Source organism: Arachis hypogaea, chromosome 9 (assembly GCF_003086295.3).
Source record: "Arachis hypogaea cultivar Tifrunner chromosome 9, arahy.Tifrunner.gnm2.J5K5, whole genome shotgun sequence".
NCBI classification, from domain to species: Eukaryota; Viridiplantae; Streptophyta; class Magnoliopsida; order Fabales; family Fabaceae; genus Arachis; species Arachis hypogaea.
Genome location: NC_092044.1, coordinates 8,478,616 through 8,501,390, shown reverse-complemented (window position 1 = coordinate 8,501,390; position 22,775 = coordinate 8,478,616). Strand labels below are relative to the sequence as shown.

General features: G+C 33.2%; 3 long non-coding RNA genes and 1 other non-coding gene across 7 annotated transcripts; all 4 read right to left on the bottom strand.

Annotated features, from left to right (window-relative positions):
• Window positions 1–1,307: 1,307 nt before the first annotated feature.
• On the bottom strand, window positions 1,308–2,754 carry LOC112712888 (uncharacterized). Of its 2 annotated transcripts, none has more exons than XR_003157952.2 (2): window positions 2,580–2,754; window positions 1,308–1,832 (listed from the first exon to the last, which is right to left on the bottom strand). It is a non-coding gene; the product is annotated as an uncharacterized lncRNA (long non-coding RNA). The 2 variants fall into 2 exon arrangements; XR_003157953.2 differs by having other exon boundaries at window positions 1,308–1,820.
• A 2,305-nt stretch (window positions 2,755–5,059) lies between these two features.
• LOC112712887 (uncharacterized) lies at window positions 5,060–6,293 on the bottom strand. The gene is made up of 2 exons (XR_011865087.1): window positions 6,038–6,293; window positions 5,060–5,860 (listed from the first exon to the last, which is right to left on the bottom strand). It is a non-coding gene; the product is annotated as an uncharacterized protein (transcript).
• A 780-nt stretch (window positions 6,294–7,073) lies between these two features.
• On the bottom strand, window positions 7,074–9,419 carry LOC112712885 (uncharacterized). The gene is made up of 3 exons (XR_011865329.1): window positions 9,251–9,419; window positions 8,888–9,016; window positions 7,074–7,439 (listed from the first exon to the last, which is right to left on the bottom strand). It is a non-coding gene; the product is annotated as an uncharacterized lncRNA (long non-coding RNA).
• Window positions 9,420–13,682: 4,263 nt separating this feature from the next.
• LOC140175270 (uncharacterized) lies at window positions 13,683–15,944 on the bottom strand. Of its 3 annotated transcripts, none has more exons than XR_011865326.1 (4): window positions 15,776–15,944; window positions 15,635–15,684; window positions 15,413–15,541; window positions 13,683–13,964 (listed from the first exon to the last, which is right to left on the bottom strand). It is a non-coding gene; the product is annotated as an uncharacterized lncRNA (long non-coding RNA). The 3 variants fall into 3 exon arrangements; XR_011865327.1 differs by having other exon boundaries at window positions 15,630–15,684; window positions 15,776–15,943; XR_011865328.1 differs by lacking the exon at window positions 15,635–15,684.
• Window positions 15,945–22,775: the final 6,831 nt, after the last annotated feature.

Here is a 22,775-nt window from a genome sequence, read left to right as displayed (position 1 = left end):
AATAATGGATAAAATTCACTCAATTCAGTACAAAATAAACTGTAAAATAGCGGTTTATCAACGACATAAACTTTATGAACCCAATTTTCATTTAAAACAAATTGAAATCAATTTGGAATTCCAAAAACTAGGTTATAACTCGTCGAAGTTCGGCACAAAACCAAATTTTGCAATTCTCCCTAAATCTCATTTTCATTCAAAAGTTCTATTCTATTCGCTTCCAAACCTATCAATTCAACACAATTTACCCTCCTTGGTAACCATAGCAATCACCACAATAATCATATTTTAAATCATCAACAAATTCATCAAATATAATCACCACTAACCATCAAGCATCATCAACCATAAATTTATATCCTCAAATCTTTAATTAACAAACTATTCAATTCACTAATTAGTTAACAAGATACTAAGCAATAATTATATACACATACATTTCAATTTATCTTGTGATATAGTTATAATTTTTATGTACACCTGATATAGTTATAATTTTTTATATGAATTTATCTCGTTTTTTATGACAAAAATTTTGATGTTTAATAAATTATATTTAACAAAGTTAGTTTAATCTAACTTGATTAATTTTTAAAGTTTGGAAATTCAATTAATAATATTTATTATTTAACATTATTAAAAACTATAAAATTTAGAATCAAACGCGCGCTATTTAATTTAAACTCAATATAAATATTAGAATTAAATATGTGATCAAAATATCAACTAAAATTTAAAACGTTATGAACTAAAACAAAATATGAATTGAAGAAATGAATAAATAAATAAATAAATTTTTTTAAGAAAAATAAAATTTTATTTTTACATCAAGAAGTTATGTTTAAATTAAATAAAACTCTAAAATCCTAAAATTTTTTTAAAATCCAATTAAATGGATCATAAAATTATAAATTTTAATATTTACATTTAAAGTTATATTTATTAATTTAAAGTAAAGTTTATTTACTCTTAAATTATAAATTAGTGTATCTTAAATAATATTAATTAATGAATTATTAATGTATTATATTAATAATAAAATTAATTAGATTAAACTAAACTACTTTATTAAAATTATTTTTACCAGTTATAAAAATTTCGAGACTAAAAAAAGTAGAAGCGAAAGACATAATGCTTTAGCCTAGAAAAGATAATTAAAATAAAACATTATTATTGCCCTGCCTTTCAATAGTATATCGTCATGTTTAGGTCCAGTCCAATTACATATTATATATAAATATTGTTTTTTATTTTTTAAATTAAAATTAATTAACCAACTTAATCTAACCACAAGCTTAATAACGATCTTATTTTTCCAGTAATAACTATTGTTATATATTATATATCTCTGTAAATGACATAATTTATTTTTTTCATAAGACACTTAGTACTTGCTGGATCATCAACATTTTTTAATAAATTGTCCGAGAAAAGTCCATATTTTTGTGACATTTACTTTTTATACATATAAAAAAAAATATAATTCTATACCCTAGAACTCGCCATATATGAAACCATCCAATTATTAAGATCGGATATTGGTGGAGGTGTAGGTAGCGGTGGCATAGGCGTAGGATCAAGTGGACGACCTAAAAACATTTTATTTAGTGGTGGAGAAAAATGAAGAGGAGGAGGAGGAGGATTAATACGACGATGACGAGGAGGAGGAGGAGGAGAAAGATTAATACGACGACGCTTAGGACGCTTTTCACTGAGAAAATAGCCAAGTGAATAAGTAGTATATTGATCCTTTTTAGCTTTAGATAGCTCAGAAGGCATAGTCCATTGAAAATCCTTGAAATGGTAACCACCATAACTACCTGTTGAATTTTCTAATTCATAAAATGTAATATTATGTACTGAAATTATTTTCTCTAATGGATAAATAAGACAATAAGAAAATAAGAAAGTTAAGATTGTAGTAATGTTTAAAAAAATTATACCTAATGTTAAAGAATAAAGTTGCTTCCAAAATAATTAAATATACAAGAGCATGAAAATGGAAATTTTATTATGCAGGAAGGATTAATGAAGGGAGCATATATACATAATTGGATAATAATAATAATAATATTATTATTATGCATATGAAGTTAAAATCGTTTCAATTATCCTATAAGAAGTTATTGATTTTCTTTATTATTCATTTTTTAATTGCTAATTAAATTTTTAATTAAAAATTATTTTGTTCGATACAAGGGACCAATTTAGATTACCAATACCCTATATTATTATAAATAAAAGTATTTTTTGATAAATAATATCATTTCCAATCATGAGCAAATTGAGAAAGTATTATGCGGATGAGAAGGAAATAAAACTATATATACTATGAAGGAATATTAACATATAATTTTATTTTTTGAACCAATATAAATATAAAATATATATTAAAATATAAAATATATATTAAAAATAAATTAAATATTATATATATTTATACGTAAATATATAATGACGGATTTAATGGTTAAATTTGTATGTGTATATAATATTTTTAATATATGTATGTGCTAATTAATTAAAAAATAAAAATTAAATAATGTAGGTGAAATTAAAGAAATAAAGAGAAAACTCACCCTCGGATAATTCATGAGTCAAGACATGAGAAGATAAGAGAGAAACAAAAATAAGAAAAGAAAAATAGGCTTTTGAATTAATCATCATATGACTACTCATCAGCATGCAGGTGCAACTAAAAAGAAAGAAGAGAATATATATATATAGAGAAAATAAAAAGAATAATGTAAAGGAGGCAATGGAAAAAAGTATAAATTATTTTATCTAACACCCTTCTTTTATATATATATATATATATATATATATATATATATATATATATATATAGGTTAAGAATATTTAATAAAATAAAATTATAAATGGTAGCTACATACAAGGGATCATAATGCAAAGATGCATGCTCCCTTAACCAATATAAAAAGCCAAGAGTTAAGTATATATACTAAAAGAATATATAATATTTTTTTTCTTTTATTAGTATTAGAATTTAGAAAAATATATAACTGTAACAATAAAGCTTTTGAATTGTGTGGAAATCAAAATCAGTCTATGACATAATAATTGAGAACAATTAGTAATTTCACATTGTGATATATAATTTGTAAACTTCTTTCTTTCAATCTTTTATGATTGTTACATTTATTTTGATACATAAATGAATTTATGCATTGTAATAAAAAAAAAAGAATATTGTACAAAGCTTTTTGAAAGATATGAAAAAAATTAAAATTTACATTTCTCTTCATATTATCTTCTTTAAAAAAGATTACCACCATAATTTTTTTATTAATTTTATTATCACTTTTTAACATTTTTTAAAATGAAATTCAATTCAATCCTTGCATCGTTAATTAATATAATGCTTATACTATGGTCGTCAAAGCATAAAAAATGTGAGCACTGTTGGATGTCTTGAAATGCTACACGGCAATATATAATAACATTTTCTTTTATATTTTATTTTTTATTTATTTGACATTGGCTTTTGAAAAATGAAAGCCACAAATTCACAATACTTATTGGCATGGTCCAACCTCCAATGAATATATATTTTTTACGGCCTTTCTAACTTTTTTATTAGCACCTTTTTAAGGTTTGTATTGAAGATACTGTTGCTTTGAAAATTAAAAAAAAAAAGTTTATTGTGGCAGTTTTCTAAGATTTGTGGCAGAAATTTTGTACCGATGCCTTATTAGTTACATCTCAGGTTTGATTCCCAGTTATAATTGGATATAATAAAATTATGTTTAAGATTAAAAATGGTCTAATTCATCGATAAAAAAAATTGACTCGATTATTTTATGTGAATTATTTTTTATGCTCTATTTTTTTTTTATATTATCATCTCTTTTAACATAAATTGGTTATATGATCGTAACGAAATAACTTTTTAAATTCTAACCTCTAAATTTTAAATCCTAAATCATAACAAGAATTAAAATAGATCGAGTCAAACTGTGAACATTATCGTAGACAAACTTAACTCAATCATATTATAATAAATATATAACCCAATCCTAATCTTAGTATCTATTATAGTTTTTTTAGATTTGAGTTCATCTTATTTGAAAGTCCGAAAACTAACGAGCCTATTTAAAAAATATATTTCGTAAAATTATAATTCATAACAATAAACTAATGACTCAGTTCTTTGACTAATTAATTATTAGTTCGATTCTAATAACTATAAATGAATATTAAGATTTTCACACATTAAACCCATCATGATTCTATATATTTAATTTTTTCTTGGCTTATTTTCCAGGCCATCTCTATTATATATAGATCTCTCCTCTCTTGCCATAGTCGCTTGGCTGGAGTTATTTTGATATTTAATGCAAAAAAAAGCTAATTTTATGATATTTAATTTGTCTAATTTATTTTTTTATGTAAAAATTAAATGTTTAAAATTTATTAAATATTATTTATTTATCTTTTCGATAAATTAGGTACCATCTTAAAAGCAAAGTAGCAATTATCATACAAAAAATCTTTACTATTATCGATTGTTTTTTCTATTTTTTTTCTTTTTTTTTTTTTGCTAGTGTTATCGATTTTGCTAGTTGTTGTCGTTACTTTACCACTTTTCTCTCTTAAACGGCATTATCATTCGAGTCTTCCATAACATTCTCGATCTAATAGATGATTAATTCGTAGCGAATCTCAACTCTATTTAAGATTTATTACTGGATAATGAATTATTACATACACAAGTCAAAGTTTAAATTTCTAACACTTTTTTAAGTGGACGAATAAGTTAATTACTTTATTAACCCAAATTTATTTATCTAATATTTTAATAAGAAGACGTCTTCAGCAGTCTCCTAACTAAAACAATGTTTAAATAATTTTTAAAAAATTAATTTTAATATACTATTAATATAAAATAATTTTATACATGTATTTAATTACAATATCACGTCAATAAAAAAATCTTTTTACAATGATCGCATAAATATATAATAATTCAAAAGAACAAATGTTATTCTATAAATGTATTAAAATTAAACTAAAAAATGTTTAAAATGTAACTCAAACGTAAGCATAAAAGTGTATTGAACTATTGATTAACTTAGTAGTGCTACTAAACAAAATATATTTGATCGTTCGAGTAAAATGTTAATCATAATAAAGAGAAAAAGATAAATCGATTCCTAATTTTTGGAGCGGATATTTAAATCTCTTAGAATTTAAAAATACATTCAAGTTTTTAACTTTTTCAAAATCTGGACACATTGATCTCTGGGTTTAATTTATTCCATTTTAAAAACTCTTTTACATGTACATCCGTATCAACCAGGTCAATATAACAGGAGTCACGTTTAATTTTTTCGTTAAGTTTGACAGACTCAAGTGAATATGAAAGATCTATATGTCCAAATTATAAAAAAAATCAGATATGTATTTTCAAATCTTTAAAAATTTAAATGTTTACGGATAAAAAATCAATGATTTATTTATCCATTTTTCGCTAATAAATAAGTGGACGCATCTTACTCATGACGATGAGAAGGCATAGACGGAGGCCTTGGCAGAGGTGGCAAAGCCTTTGGTTGAGGTATCCATGGAAATAATGGATCTATCTCTGGAAGTGGACGGGGACGGAGGCGGTGTCGGCGGATGGCATTGGGAGCACGATCGCGACGCCGACGGCGGGGAGGAGGAGGAGGAGGAGGAGGAGGAGCATGATTTGCACTAGGATAATATCTAAGTGAATGAGTAGCATTATTGCAATTCGTTTTAACTTTAGGAATCCGCCATTGAAAGTCATAGGAGCCAGCACTTATTGAACCTTCTAATTCATCAAGCACCATATTATTATGTGTTCCAATTCTTTTTTCTAATAGATAAAATAAAAATAAAGAAGAAAAAGTGTTAAGATTGTAGCTGTGGTTAAAACTAAACTTGTTAATTGATTTTTAAAAAATAAAATTTTTTCTAAGATAAGAAAAAAGGCATGTGATCATGAAAAAAAAATATATGATTTAGGAGAATTTAGAAAGTAGAGTAAACTCACCTTGGGACTGTTCATCACTAAAGACATGACAAGATAAGAGAAAAGCAAGAAAAACTAAAGAAAAATGAGCGTTTGGGTTAGTCATATGCTCAATCATTGGCCAGGCAAATTAGAAAAGAAGAAAAAGAAAACAAAAATTAAAGATACAAAAGAAAAAATTGTATGAAATGTAGTGATGGATACCCTTATATATATAAAATAATAACAATATAAATGCATGGTAGCTACATTAAAGGGATCATAGTGCAAAGATGCATACTTTCTTGGCCAATATAAAAAGCCAAGAGTTAAGTGTACATAAGAAATTTATTAGGTTAATTTCCTTATCATTGATATTACGTAAAAAAAAAAAGTTACTCGGTTATTAGTTTTGGTCGTTAACTCAATTTTTTTAGTTTAGTATTTTAATAATAAATTTTAATTTATATTTTTAAATATTAATGACTAATTGATAACAAAAAAAAATGCATTTTAATAATCTTCTAACATTTTTTTTACATGAAAATATATAGCAGGTGAAGTTTTAGTGGAAAGTGATTTTTTTATTGAATCTAGTTATGAGAAATGATGAATCATGTATTAATATTTTTATTTTGGTGATGCTATACATGTATAAGCGTTTTTATAAACAATTTTAACTAAATTGGCGCTAGTCCAGCGAGAAAAGAAAGGCGCACATACGTTATCACTTTTCCTTTTTCATGTTTTCTGCCGTATATAAATTTTAGTTACAGAATAAAAAAATTTGTTAATATAACACAAAAATTTTGTATATAACACAAATTTATCGATAAAAATAGTATAGAAATTTTTGTATATAACACATAAATTTTAACTGTAAGTGTATTTTGTTAGTTGAATGAGTTAATATTATTAGTATGTGTAACACCCTACCACATTAAGCTTTACGCTTAAGTCGTAAAACAGAGGTGGTGTGGTATTACGACCTCTAAAATAAAACGAGTACACATAATAGCAGAAGAATTATAATATGCTAGGAGTCTTGAAGAATAGAGGAAATAAAAAATCGCGAATATAAAAGCGCAACGCTCGAGAAATGAGTTAACTTGCGTGCAAAGAAAGCTACAGCTATCAAGTGTCAAGTAACCCAAAACAGGAATAGAGAGTCAAAGATACAAAATAACGAGCTCCTGACTCAGCCTGCGAAGTCAAGACTGGCCGGAGAATATACACACATATATACATATATATACATATCCAAAACCCAAATGTACATAAACAAAATCCTGCCTCTCCATACACCTCTAGGAGGATCAAAAAGAATAAGTTATGTGGAGAGAAAGCTAAGTACATATATATACATCATAGGATAACAAAATAACCCAGTAACCACTCCGCTTCAAGAGTCCAGACGCCTAACGAGATGCCTCTCGACCTACATCTGAAAAATAATAACATAGTATGGAATGAGAACCGGAGGTTCTCAGTATGGTAAAGGTGCCACACACATAATATATAAGGTCCTGGGAATGCCAGAGGCAATCCTAGAACGCCGACACTCAGATTATAGAGCTTAAAGTATTAAATAGAAGCCATAAAAGGTGGTTTACTAAGGATATTTAAACCTAACTTAACTTAACCTTAAATCTAAATCCCATTCTGCCATTCCTCCTTACCTCCAACTCCATCATGCATTTTCACAGACAAGTAAACAAACAAAGGCAAGCACAAGAAGGTTACAAGTACTGCAGATAACAAATATACATTTAACATGGCAAGTACATTTAGGCACACCCAGTTAATACACAAGCAAGTAATTCAAGTAATATGCATATGATGCATGCCTGTCCTATGGCTGATGAGTCTCATCTGTCGGTTATCCAGCCAACCCGACAAGTCTGAATTGTACTTAGACTGTCCCCCGATGTGCATCCCCAAGAGTCTATGCATAGTTTTTCTCAAATAATCAATAATACTCAATGGGGGTAACATTCCCGGGAATTCATATAGTGCCCGGTCACACACTTACGTCGTAGGGTCAACAGAGTATCGAGTTTTCAACCTGGTACATGTGGTGGCAAGCCACGGCACTTAATCCAGGGAATCTCGTATCTCAGATTATTCAAATTCATAAGCCATATAAATAATTCAATTATAATTCATCAACTTCAACATCATTCTCAATTGCATTTCATTCATCATCATACATCAATCATATTCAATCCTTATCCTTCATTATCACACCTCCCATTCCGTCCATCAATAGTTCCAATTCAAAACATAACTCATTCCTTTCTAAATGAATCAAACTTAAAACATGCTCATTTTCTTAATAACTCTAAATCAAACCATATAACCTTTGAATCTAAATCTTTTTAAATAATCATATAAACAAAATCTCTAATTTTTATAAAATTTCGGCAGCATCTCCTCTAAAACTCGGACTTTGCCACCCTTTTCGGGTCCAAACCTGCTTTCTTTTCAATTCAACATACCCTTCCTCATTATCATAACAATCTCCACAAAAAATCTACCTCAGATCAACAATTAAACTCATACAATATTCAAATCCAACAACCAAAATTCAACTAAGAGTCATAGTTCACAAATCCTAGGCTTTTAACACACAATACCTCAAATCAATAATTCACCGAATCATTAATTAATCAACAAGCACCAAACCAACCATGTTCATCAACAATAACATTCAACTATAATTCTCTCCAAATTAACATAACAACATTCAACATCCAAAATTAATAACCAATTATATTCATCGACAAATTACTAAACATTAAACATACACCTGCATTCCAACTTATCCTATGGTCATCTAGCCTAAGTTTTCACAGAACATTATATATTAAATGCAAGAAACCTAAACCATACCTTGGCCGATTTTCACGTAACGACCAAAGTTATTTATTCAAAACCAAGACAGCCCCTCAAAACTCAACAAATCCGCTTCCTCCAAGTTCCAGTATTCACAATTTCAAGCTCCAATTATTTATTCACAACCTAATACACATTCATAACACATATATATCCAATTTAATACTCAAAGCTCAAATTCAATGAAATTAAAATAGAATTATCATATCCTCACCCTACCCAAGCTTCACATAAGCAAGAGTGAACGTTTTCCTCAAGCTAATTGGATCATAAAACATCAAAAATTAAAGAAATTCAATACCTCCACTCAAATTCCCAAAAATTGAGGAAGAAGAGGCTGAGAATAAAAAAACAAGTTACCTATGAAATTGTTCCGGTAGAAACGTAGAGCTCGATGCGGTGGTCGCGTGGCCACAAACGGTGCGGCGATCGGAGCTCGGACGGAGGAGATACGGCGTTCGGAGTTCACCGTAAGGGTTACGGGATTCCTTTCTCTCCTTTCCCCTGCAACTTCAACGTTGCTGAAATGGGGAAGATGAGGACGTGGGTCCTTTTTAAAAGCTGGTCCGGTTGGGCCCACGGTCTGGTTTGGGCCCGGTTTAACCGGTTCGGCCCGTTCGGTCCAATTTTGGACCGTTTTCTTTAAAATTGGTGTCAAAATTCTCGTTTCGATGAGCTCTATCCTAATTTGATATAATATTCACATTTCTAATCCTCCTTATTAAAAATTAATTTATTGACTAATTATCTACTAATTAATCGGGGTTTACATTCTACCCACCTAATAAAGAATTTTGCCCTCAAAATTCAAATCTAGTTACCTGAAAAGAGATGTGGATAGTCCTTTCGCATATCTGATTCGAGTTCCCAGGTATGTTCCTCGATACTAGCTCGACTCCAAACTACTTTTACCAATGATACTTCCCTTCCTCGTAATCGTTTAACACTGGTGTCATCAATCCTCACCGGAATTACTGGGAGTGTTAGATGTTCTCTCACTTGGATTGGTTCTGGTTCTAGAACATTACTTGCATCAGGGGTATACTTCCTAAGCTGTGACACATGAAATACATCGTGCAATTTCGAAAGGTACGGCGGTAAGGCAATTCTATAAGCCACTGGTCCAATTCTCTTCAGGATCTCAAATGGTCCAATATAATGGAATTCAGTTTCTTGGTCTTAATGGTTCTTCCCACTCCAGTGGTTAGTGTAACTTTCAAAAAGACATGTTCCCCTTCTTCGAATTCCAAAAGCTTTCGCCTCTGATTAGCATAGCTCTTTTGACGGCTTTGGGCTATAAGCATTCGATTACGAATCTTCTTTATTTGCTCAGTCGTTTCAGCTATCATCTCAGGCCCTAATAAACTCCTTTCTCCAGTTTCATACCAACACAACGAAGATTGACATTTTCTGCCATACAGAGTCTCATATGGAGCCATTCCGATGCTTGCATGATAGCTATTATTATAAGCAAATTCAATTAATGGCATATACCGATCCCAGCTCGCAGGCTGGTCCAAAACACAAGCCCTTAGCATATCCTCCAAGGTCTGAATAGTTCTTTCTGACTGACCATCTGTCTGAGGGTGATACGCAATACTCAAGCTTAGTTGAGTCTCAAATGCACGCTAAAAAGCTTCCCAGAACCTTGATGTGAAACGAAGATGTCTACCAGATATAATGGTAGAAGGCACACCATGTAACCTAACAATCTCTTTAATGTACATTTGAACCAATTCTTCCATTGTGCAACTTATTCGAATGGGAAGGAAGTGAGTTGTTTTTGTCAGTCGATCCACAACTACCCAAATAGCATCACAACCAGATCGGGTTCTAGGCAACCCTATCACAAAATCCATTGCAACACTCTCCTATTTCCATTGTGGAATCTTTAAAGGCTGAAGGGTTCCTGATGGTCTCTGATGCTCAATCTTAACCTTCTGACATGTTAAACATTTAGATACATGCAATGCCATATCATTCTTCATCCCTGGCCACCAGAACATCGCTTTCAGATCCTGATACATTTTAGTACTCCCTAGGTGAATTGAGAATCCACTCTTATGAGCTTCCTTCAAAATACTCTGTCGCAGGTCTCCGATATCTGGCACAATAATCCGGTTCTTGAACCTCCACAAACCATCCTGACCTTCTGACACTCTCCACTGTTTTCCCTGTTCAACTGCTGGTAATACCTTACGTAACGCTTCACCGTCTCGATGGGCCTTCAGAAGTTCTGATTTAAAATCACTTGAAATCTGCAATTGACTCAAACATAGGATTCCAGATTCTTCTCTAATTCCCAAATTCAAACCTTGAAATGCCCTTAGTAATTCTTCTTCCCGTAACATCATCCAAGCTGCATATAAAGACTTTCGACTCAAGGCGTCTGCCACAACGTTCGCTTTTCCTGGATGATAATTCAATTCAAAATCATAATCTTTTAGAAGCTCCATCTACCTCCTCTGACGCATATTCAACTCCTTCTGCTAAAAAGATACTTCAAACTCTTATGGTCTGAGAAAACATGAAACTTAACACCATAGAGATAGCGCCTCCAAATCTTTAAAGCAAATACAACAGCAGCAAGTTCCAAATCGTGTGTCGGATAGTTCACTTCATGCGGCCTTAACTGCCGTGAGGCGTATGACACAACATTCTGGTGCTGCATCAGAACGCACCCTAAACCTTTCAGAGATGCATCACAATACACTTCAAACGGTTCACTTGGTTCAGGTAATACCAATACAGGTGCAGTAGTCAACCTGTGCTTCAATTCTTGAAAACTCTCCTCACACTCTGGAGTCCAGATAAAAAGGCGTATCTTTCCTAGTCAATTTAGTTAAAGGTAAGGCGAGATGTGAAAATCCCTTAATGAATCTGCGATAATACCCCGCCAAACCTAAGAAACTCCTAATCTCTGTCACTGAAGTTGGTCGCTCCCAATTCATCACTGCTTCAACCTTAGCAGGATCCATAGCTATTTCCTGCTTACTCACCACATGACAGAGAGACTTTACCTCACTCTTCCAAAATTCACATTTAGATAACTTAGCGTATAACTTTCTGTTTCTCAAAATTTGTAGCACAGTTCGCAAGTGATCAGCATGCTCCTCTTCAGTCTTAGAATAAACAAAAATGTCATCAATGAAGACAATAACAAACTTGTCCAGATACGGTCGAAAAATTCTGTTCATCTAATCCATAAATACTGCGGGGGCATTAGTTAACCCGAAAGACATTACTGTATACTCATAATGACCATAACGGGTTCTGAAAGCAGTTTTCGGAATATCCTCATCTCTAACCCTTATCTGATGATATCCGGATCGCAGATCAATCTTAAAAAACACACTAGCACCCTGTAACTGATCCATTAGATCATCGATTCTAGGCAACGGATATTTATTCTTCACAGTGATTTTATTCAACTTCCGATAGTCGACACACAACCGCATACTCACATCCTTCTTCTTTACTAGTAACACTGGTGCTCCCACGGAGAAACACTTAATCGGATGAAATGCTTACCTAACAGATCTTCCAGCTAAGCCTTCAGTTCAGCCATTTCTAAAGGTGACATCCTATAAGGAGTAATTGAAATCGGACCGGCTCCAGGTACCAACTCAATTGCAAATTCAACCTCTCGGTTAGGTGGGAATTCATTAATATCATCCAGAAACACATCTGGAAATTCACATACAACCGGAATCTGCTCTAAACTCTTATCATCACCTGATACTCCCGCAGTTAATAACATAATACCCTGACATTCAGTTCCAGAATAGTTTACTATCATAGAATTCAAATAGTAACTATTCACCACAACCGGTGCTTCTGATCCTTCCGGCATAAACTGTACTGACTTTTCAGAGCAATCAAGCAAAACATGGTTCTTAAATAACCAATCTTCCGACTATCACAGTGTCACCTGCCTGCAGGATACATCGTGTCCCCTGTCACCCATACTAAACTTCACCTTGCAACTGATAAGTTCCAAATTCAACCCATTACTCCTCAGGAACCTGTTGTGCCTGTAACGCCCTTTCCAGAGCCTGAATCCAACTATATGCATCAGTGGGATTGAGGTTCTTCTGAAGGTCGGAGGGTGAACTTTTAGAAATGTAGCAAGTGTCGTAGGACCGTCCTCATCATTATTGTTCCCGTGATTACCTTGGTTTATCTTATTACCCAGTGCCTCGGCTGTCACCTGCATAGCTGCAGCCATATTTTCCAGGGCAGCCATAAAGTCTACTGGATCATTCCCTACTAGGCTAGGAGTAACGATGCCTATCCTACCTCTATCTCGCCCGCGACCGCGTCTACGAGTCGACATCTGGTCCTTATACACACCAAACAAGTGATATTAAGTTGATCAGTCTCAATATCGCAGGTCTAATGGTTTAAGTTCCAAATGCATGCTCACAAACGTTTATGCCATATATATCAATCAGATATCCTAATAGCACATAAACACATATACAGAGAATGCACAGAAGTACAATCAGTCCGTCTTTCAGGCTCTATAGGAACGAACTGCTCTGATACCATAATGTAACACCCTACCACATTAAGCTTTACGCTTAAGTCGTAAAACAGAGGTGGTGTGGTATTACGACCTCTAAAATAAAACGAGTACACATAATAGCAGAAGAATTATAATATGCTAGGAGCCTTGAAGAATAGAGGAAATAAAAAATCGCGAATATAAAAGCGCAACGCTCGAGAAATGAGTTAACTTGCGTGCAAAGAAAGCTACAGCTATCAAGTGTCAAGTAACCCAAAACAGGAATAGAGAGTCAAAGATACAAAATAACGAGCTCCTGACTCAGCCTGCGAAGTCAAGACTGGCCGGAGAATATACACACATATATACATATATATACATATCCAAAACCCAAATGTACATAAACAAAATCCTGCCTCTCCATACACCTCTAGGAGGATCAAAAAGAATAAGTTATGTGGAGAGAAAGCTAAGTACATATATATACATCATAGGATAACAAAATAACCCAGTAACCACTCCGCTTCAAGAGTCCAGACGCCTAACGAGATGCCTCTCGACCTACATCTGAAAAATAATAACATAGTATGGAATGAGAACCGGAGGTTCTCAGTATGGTAAAGGTGCCACACACATAATATATAAGGTCCTGGGAATGCCAGAGGCAATCCTAGAACGCCGACACTCAGATTATAGAGCTTAAAGTATTAAATAGAAGCCATAAAAGGTGGTTTACTAAGGATATTTAAACCTAACTTAACTTAACCTTAAATCTAAATCCCATTCTGCCATTCCTCCTTACCTCCAACTCCATCATGCATTTTCACAGACAAGTAAACAAACAAAGGCAAGCACAAAAAGGTTACAAGTACTGCAGATAACAAATATACATTTAACATGGCAAGTACATTTAGGCACACCCAGTTAATACACAAGCAAGTAATTCAAGTAATATGCATATGATGCATGCCTGTCCTATGGCTGATGAGGCTCATCTGTCGGTTATCCAGCCAACCCGACAAGTCTGAATTGTACTTAGACTGTCCCCCGACGTGCATCCCCAAGAGTCTATGCATAGTTTTTCTCAAATAATCAATAATACTCAATGGGGGTAACATTCCCGGGAATTCATATAGTGCCCGGTCACACACTTACGTCGTAGGGTCAACAGAGTATCGAGTTTTCAACCTGGTACATGTGGTGGCAAGCCACGGCACTTAATCCAGGGAATCTCGTATCTCAGATTATTCAAATTCATAAGCCATATAAATAATTCAATTATAATTCATCAACTTCAACATCATTCTCAATCGCATTTCATTCATCATCATACATCAATCATATTCAATCCTTATCCTTCATTATCACACCTCCCATTCCGTCCATCAATAGTTCCAATTCAAAACATAACTCATTCCTTTCTAAATGAATCAAACTTAAAACATGCTCATTTTCTTAATAACTCTAAATCAAACCATATAACCTTTGAATCTAAATCTTTTTAAATAATCATATAAACAAAATCTCTAATTTTTATAAAATTTCGGCAGCATCTCCTCTAAAACTCGGACTTTGCCACCCTTTTCGGGTCCAAACCTGCTTTCTTTTCAATTCAACATACCCTTCCTCATTATCATAACAATCTCCACAAAAAATCTACCTCAGATCAACAATTAAACTCATACAATATTCAAATCCAACAACCAAAATTCAACTAAGAGTCATAGTTCACAAATCCTAGGCTTTTAACACACAATACCTCAAATCAATAATTCACCGAATCATTAATTAATCAACAAGCACCAAACCAACCATGTTCATCAACAATAACATTCAACTATAATTCTCTCCAAATTAACATAACAACATTCAACATCCAAAATTAATAACCAATTATATTCATCGACAAATTACTAAACATTAAACATACACCTGCATTCCAACTTATCCTATGGTCATCTAGCCTAAGTTTTCACAGAACATTATATATTAAATGCAAGAAACCTAAACCATACCTTGGCCGATTTTCACGTAACGACCAAAGTTATTTATTCAAAACCAAGACAGCCCCTCAAAACTCAACTAATCCGCTTCCTCCAAGTTCCAGTATTCACAATTTCAAGCTCCAATTATTTATTCACAACCTAATACACATTCATAACACATATATATCCAATTTAATACTCAAAGCTCAAATTCAATGAAATTAAAATAGAATTATCATATCCTCACCCTACCCAAGCTTCACATAAGCAAGAGTGAACGTTTTCCTCAAGCTAATTGGATCCTAAAACATCAAAAATTAAAGAAATTCAATACCTCCACTCAAATTCCCAAAAATTGGGGAAGAAGAGGCTGAGAATAAAAAAACAAGTTACCTATGAAATTGTTCCGGTAGAAACGTAGAGCTCGATGCGGTGGTCGCGTGGCCACAAACGGTGCGGCGATCGGAGCTCGGACGGAGGAGATACGGCGTTCGGAGTTCACCGTAAGGGTTACGGGATTCCTTTCTCTCCTTTCCCCTGCAACTTCAACGTTGCTGAAATGGGGAAGATGAGGACGTGGGTCCTTTTCAAAAGCTGGTCCGGTTGGGCCCACGGTCTGGTTTGGGCCCGGTTTAACCGGTTCGGCCCGTTCGGTCCAATTTTGGACCGTTTTCTTTAAAATTGGTGTCAAAATTCTCGTTTCGATGAGCTCTATCCTAATTTGATATAATATTCACATTTCTAATCCTTCTTATTAAAAATTAATTTATTGACTAATTATCTACTAATTAATCGGAGTTTACAGTATGTGGTTTTCTAAAAATTTTTGTACTGCACATTAAAATTTGAAAAAATTCATGATTCAATGGGTTAAAATTCATGATAATAATTCAATAATAATAAACTTGATAATTAGATACTTTATTAGTATAATACAAAGTACTATCTATTTATAAGTAATGACTAAGTCACAAAATAATATGATTAATATCTTATTATTAACAAGAGTATTAATCAATATCAATATAATTAATATTTAAATATTTTAATATTCTCTAATAAAAGCAGTCAACTAATAAAAAATTTATGGAAATTAAGATGCAGACGAAACCACTGAAACTTAAAATGTAAATTAAACCATCGAAACGCATGGGTATTTTGCGGCAGTTCTGGGACATATATTATGGCGAGTTTTAACCGCTGCCAAAAATGTTGTGGCGGTTAAACCAAACACGGAAAGATGGTCACGGGTAAACGGTTAACGACAGTTTTAACTAACCACTGGAATAATTGCCGCGTAATAAAAATGGTTTTGTGGCGGTTACAAACCACCGCTAAATGGTAGAAAATTGTAAACGGCGTTCATTTTGCGGCGGATGAAAACCGCCGCTAAATGCCAGAAAAAATACAATAAGCATATTCTGCGGCAGTTAGAAATCGACGCCAAATTCATGATTTCCATTAAAATTCTAGCTTTTTATTATTTTGCCTCTTTTAAAATAGTATGTTTATTCAACTTTATTTTATTAGTTACCGATTAATTTAAAGAACTTTAAACCAAATAAAACAACCAGATAACATAACAAGGCAAATTATATATATGCAAACATAACTTATATAAAGAGATTGTCACGAGTGCTTGATTCAATATAAAGTAAAATTTCATAATTTAAAGAAAATAAACATAAAGTATTAAACTAACTTAAATTCAATAGTATCTAATAATATTGATTAAAAGTAATTATTTTTGTTGGGGTTATAGTCGCTAGATAAAATTATTGAAATGGATACAAATAAAATTGTCTCAAAAGAAGTGAATTGTTAGAACGGAATACAAATAAAAATGTCAAAATATAGAACAAACTATTAAAATATAATGAATATAAAAAAATACAAATATGAAACTGTCTGAAAATATGATAAAAATAAAATTGCAAAAATTTGATGCACAAACAAAAGTTTAACAAAAATGTAAATAATACTCTTACGAAAGAGGTTTAAGCATAAGAAAAACTTAGAAAGTTTAAGGAGCGAAGATACCATTTTAATGCCATATTATTAGTATTTAGGATAATAACTCAAAAATAATAAATTTGATAATCATGCCTACTAATATGCCGTAATAACACAATATTATTCCTTAAAAAATTACCATAATACAATCCTTAAAAAATTCAATAAAAAATTAACGTAATGTAACACAATCAAAAGTTTTAAACACAATTTAATATAATTCATACAAACATTAAATACTAAACATGGTAACTTATAACTTCTATATAATAAGCAAATGTATTTTAGTAAATTTTCACTTCGTCAAAAATTTGCGGATTCTCATAGTGTAGGTACCTCTATCCCTATCTTAGTTTTTATTTATTCGTGAAAGCGAGTTTCCGTTTTTATAGAATTTTTGCAGGTTCCTATTTAGAGTTTGTTTAGGTAAATTTTTAAAAAAAGAATTTATTTATTTATTTTTTTAGAAAATTTTATATAAAAATAAAAATAATTTTATGTAATTTAGATATTTCATATAAAAAGATCTTTTTATTTATCAATTATGTTTAGGTTTAATAATATAAAAGTATTTTTTTGTTTATTTATTACGTGAAAACATCTTTTTTTTAAGAAAAAAGATCTTTTAAAAAAGATGTAAATTACAACTTCTCAAAAAAGATGTTTTTTATTTTTCTAGTGCTTTTACTTTTACTACTAAAAATTTGCCAAAGACGCTAAAAAATAAAAAAAATATTTTTTCATTGAAAAAGATCTTTTTTTTTATCAAAATAATGACACCCAAACAAGCACTAACCATCACGAATAATTCCAATGGATACCCACTTCTACAAGTATTTTTGTCATTCCTAATTTTTTTACTTGTGTTTGTAACTTTAAAAAATTAATAGCACTTTTGAAAATACATATGAAGATAATACCCTTTAAAGATTTAACTTATATTTATCAAAATTAAAAATTTTAGGTTGATGAGTTTGAAAAACTCTAAATTAAATTAACCATAACTAAATATTATTAATATAATTAATTACAAAATTATTAATTTGATTTTGGTTCATATGTGTTAATTAAATAATTTTGCTGTGCAGATTTTGTTATTGGACCAAAAAATAGCAAGCCCAAAATGTTAAAAGAGAATCAACATTGGTTATAAAAATGTTAAATGTTGTGGCTGATTTGTTATTATTTTTGTTGGGCCAAATTTAATTATTAGCCCAAATCAACTTTAAAAAAAAAGATTCACTAGCTTGGTTCGAAATCAAAGAAAAAGGAAATGGGGCACAATATTTTTCTTTACTCATTTAACATAATCCATTTTCTTTAAACTGTTGCATGCTTCCAATGGATCCCACATCCTTTACTTGGTGGAATTCAAATTTTTATTAAGAGGAATTAATGCAGACTTTGGAACCATAAAAGAGAAAGAGAAATTGATTTGATGGCAACTTAATGATGATCCACGCCACTCAAAGCAAGAGGAAAGTAAAATTAATTCATTTTAATTCATTTGTTCAAATCCATTGATTGCTTTTCTTTCTACTCTCTCTTCTCTCTCAAACTTTCGGTCACTTCTCTGTCAAAAAGAAAAATAAAAAAACAAACCATCAGAGAAAGAAGTGAAGAAGCTAGAAGCAAGTAAAGAACTATTGTGATGATGGCATCAAGAAAAAGAAAATCTGAGGTATGGAGTGACTAAGATCTTTACCACAAAAGGTAAGATGTGGTGAAGTAAGTTTAAGCCTTCCATAACTAAAAATGGAAGAAGATCCATTCGGTCAGAAGAAGAAAATTCTTGGAGGCATGGCTCGTCTCTGCTTTTGATCAACCACCACAGCAGGTGGCTACAGTAGCTACGTGATGGAAGAGGCAGAAGTTAGAGCAGATGGAGTTATCATCATCAATAACGCATCCAGGGCTAGGAATCCTTCTTGGAGTGCGAGTCAAGATGGAAGGCTCGGATTGATGAAGTTTGGTTGTAAAACCCGGTTAATTAACGGCTAATTAACCCATAAATGAGAATTTATTCTAGAAAGCCCAAAATGTGATTTTTGTGGCTAAATGTGATAGAGGAGATTGAGACGAGAATTTCGGTACCAATTTTATAGAATTCGGACCAAGATTGGACCGAACGGGCCAAACCGGGCCAATTGGACCCAAAGTGGGCCCTTGGCCCAACATAACTTAACCAAAACCCTAGTTTTCAGCACTCTCTCTCCTCATTTGTTACACACACAAGCTGAAATTAGAGAGAAAGGGAGGAAGAACACTCTCTCAAGTTCTCTCCCTTGGTTGATCTTCAAACCACCATAACTTTTGATCTAGAGCTCCGATTGCCGCTCCGTTTGCGGCCACGCGTTCACCGCGGAGAGCTCTACAAAACTCATACAATCAATCTTGAGGTAAGCCACAAGTTTCTGTTCGAAATTCCAGCCCTTATTTTCGAGTTTCATGGGTGAAATGTTGAGATTTTGGGTTCTTTGATGTTATAGGACCCAACTCTCTTGAAGGAGAAGGTTAATCTTGTCTTCTTGGACCTTGGGTGTGGTAAGATTCTCAACCCTAGTGTATTTTGTTGTTTTATGATGCTTGGGTTTTGAGATGTTGTGTATGGGTATGATGATTGTGGCTTAGGTTGTGTGTGTATGGATATTGGAGCTTGATTGGTGATTTTGAAAAGCTTGGAAAGGGTTTGGTGGTGAAAAATCTGTTCTTGGAGGTGTTGAGGCCTTGAGAGCTTGTGGATAAGTGGTTTGGAAGTGCTCCGGTGGAGCTTGGGAAAATCGGCTAAGGTATGGTTTCGGTTTCCCGTATCTAATATGTAATGTGGTAGGAAATACTTAGGCTAGAGGCCCTAAGATAGGCATTGAAATGTTGATGTTGTTGAATGATTGAGATATATGATGGGGTCATATATGTGATGATGATTAATGATGCCTTGATGGTATGTTGTATGAGAAATATGCATGTTGTGATATATGCTTGATGATTGGTTATAGTTGAATTGTGGGTTGAACCATGTTGATGGTGAGTATGATATTGATTGTGTACAATGATGATTTATTAGATTTGGTGTTGTTGAGAATTGGCATGAGGAAGAGTATATGATATGTCAATATGTTGAGTTTGAGCCACTTGGGTGAAGTGGGTTAGAATGATGAGATAGTGATTTTGTATATTGTGGTAATGTGTCAATGTGTGAATTGAGGAGGCTTGATGTTGAAATTGATATATTTTGATTGATTTCAAAGAAAAGGGATGGAAATGGCATGTTTTGATTGATTTTGAAAAGAGTTGGAAATGGCTTGTTTTAAAAATGGCACTTTGTGGTTTTTATGAAAAATATAGTTTTTGGGCATACTTTGGTGGGACATAACTTGGACTACGGATCTCTGTTTTGTGCCAAATCTATTTAAAGATGAAATTGGATCCGGGATGTCCGTGCCGTTCGAAGAACGGGTGAAAAACGATTTAAAATGAGAAAGTTATGTCCGTTGGAAGGTTGGGGTTTAAATTGGTGAATTCTGCAGCTTTTAACTTAGAAAATTTTTAGCAGAATGACCCCTTGCGCGTGGGCGCACTTGGCGCGTGCGCGCCGTTCTTCCGGAAAATGCCATCCACGCGTGAGCGTGATGTGCGTGGGCGCGCCGATTGTGCTGCACCCAATGCCCAGCCATTTTGCAGAGAGTTATGCCAGAATTGTGTCAGTGTTGTGCCTGGGGCACGAGGACACCCACGAGTACGCGTGGTTGACGCGTGCGCGTCGTTTGGCAAGTTTTTAATCCACGCGTTAGCGTGCATGACGCTTGCGCGTCGATGAAGTTTTTGAGGCCATTCACGCGTGCACGTGGAGTGCGCGTACGCGTGGACCTGTTTTCATCCCAAAGTTGATTTTTGAGTTTTAAAAGCCAAATTTCATACTTCTAAGCCTCTGATCTCACCACTTATATCTTAAATCATTATGATATGCCTAGCTATGAGAGAATGAGCTAGTGGATGTGGTAACTTGTGAGTGAAGCAAGGGAAAAATGAATGATCAATGAGGATCATTGATGATTATGTGAGATGTGGAGGATGGTGGTGGAAGTGCTTGTATGCCATTGGCCGAAGGGCTGTAATTGTTTATGAATTGGCTGGTTCTGGATTGAACCGTGAACCGGAATAGCTGTGTATGCTATGAATATTGGCTGGTTATGGATTTAACCGTGAGCCGGAATGGCTGGTATGGATGTTGATCCATGGATGAGAATTCACGCATGTTTATGCTGGATTATTGATAATTGTGATTTGCACTTCCACTATCGGAGATACGAGTTTCCCTGGGTAGTAGCAGTGGCTAGCCACCACGTGCTCCAGGTTGAGACTTGATACTCTTTTGACCCTATGTCATAAGTGTGGCCGGGCACTGTGAAAGACCCGGATGAGCTCGCCCCCGTAAATATTCACCAGTGAAGGTGATGGATATAGATCATGATTATGATCAAGTTTATGATGAGTATAACTCGAGTTGGGGATGCGTGACAGAGGGACAGTCCAATGGTTAACTGCCAGGACTTGTCGGGTTGGCTCTATAACCGACAGATGATATCATCAGCCACTAGGGACAGACATTCATCATATGCATACTATATGAATTGTTTGAGATTGCCTATTTGATTGCATATTACTTGCTAATTGTCTAAATGCCTTACTTGTTCCTAATTGTATATTTCTTGCTTGATATAACTGTGTTTGCTATATTATACTCCTGCTGGTGGTTGGGAGGTCTGAAGGAATTGGAAAGGGAAGTATTAGTTAGACTGAAGTATCTTTAGTCAGATGCCCTTTTATGGTTTAGCTTGTTTATAAGCTTTGATATTATCTGGAGGAAGTTCTAGGATTGTCTTTGGCTTTCCTCCATTATTATGTATTATATATGTGGAAGCTGTTACCATGCTAGGGACCTCTGGTTCTCACCCATGCGGATTTTGTGGTTTTCAGATGCAGGACGTGAGGTGTCCCGCTGATGCATGCTGGAGACTTCTAGATTTGCGAAGATCCTTTGTTCTCGGGGCTATGTTTTGGGTTATATATTTTGCTTAGATGCTTTTATCTCCATTAAATAATACAAACTGTGATGACTCCTCTTATGGGAGATTTTGGAGATTAGGTTTTATGTATTTGTGTCCCTTTGGGTTTCCTTTAGGGTTTTCCTTATTTTATCATATATATATATTGCTATGCTCGGACCGGTTATCTTCGCAGCCGGATCTTGAGTCTTGATATTCCTATTTTTGACACTCCTTTGTATATATATAATCACGCGTTGGTTACCCTTGTTCGTTACGTTATCGATCGGAGTGTTGCGCTTTGAGTTGCGATTGGTTTTTGTTTACCCCTTTTT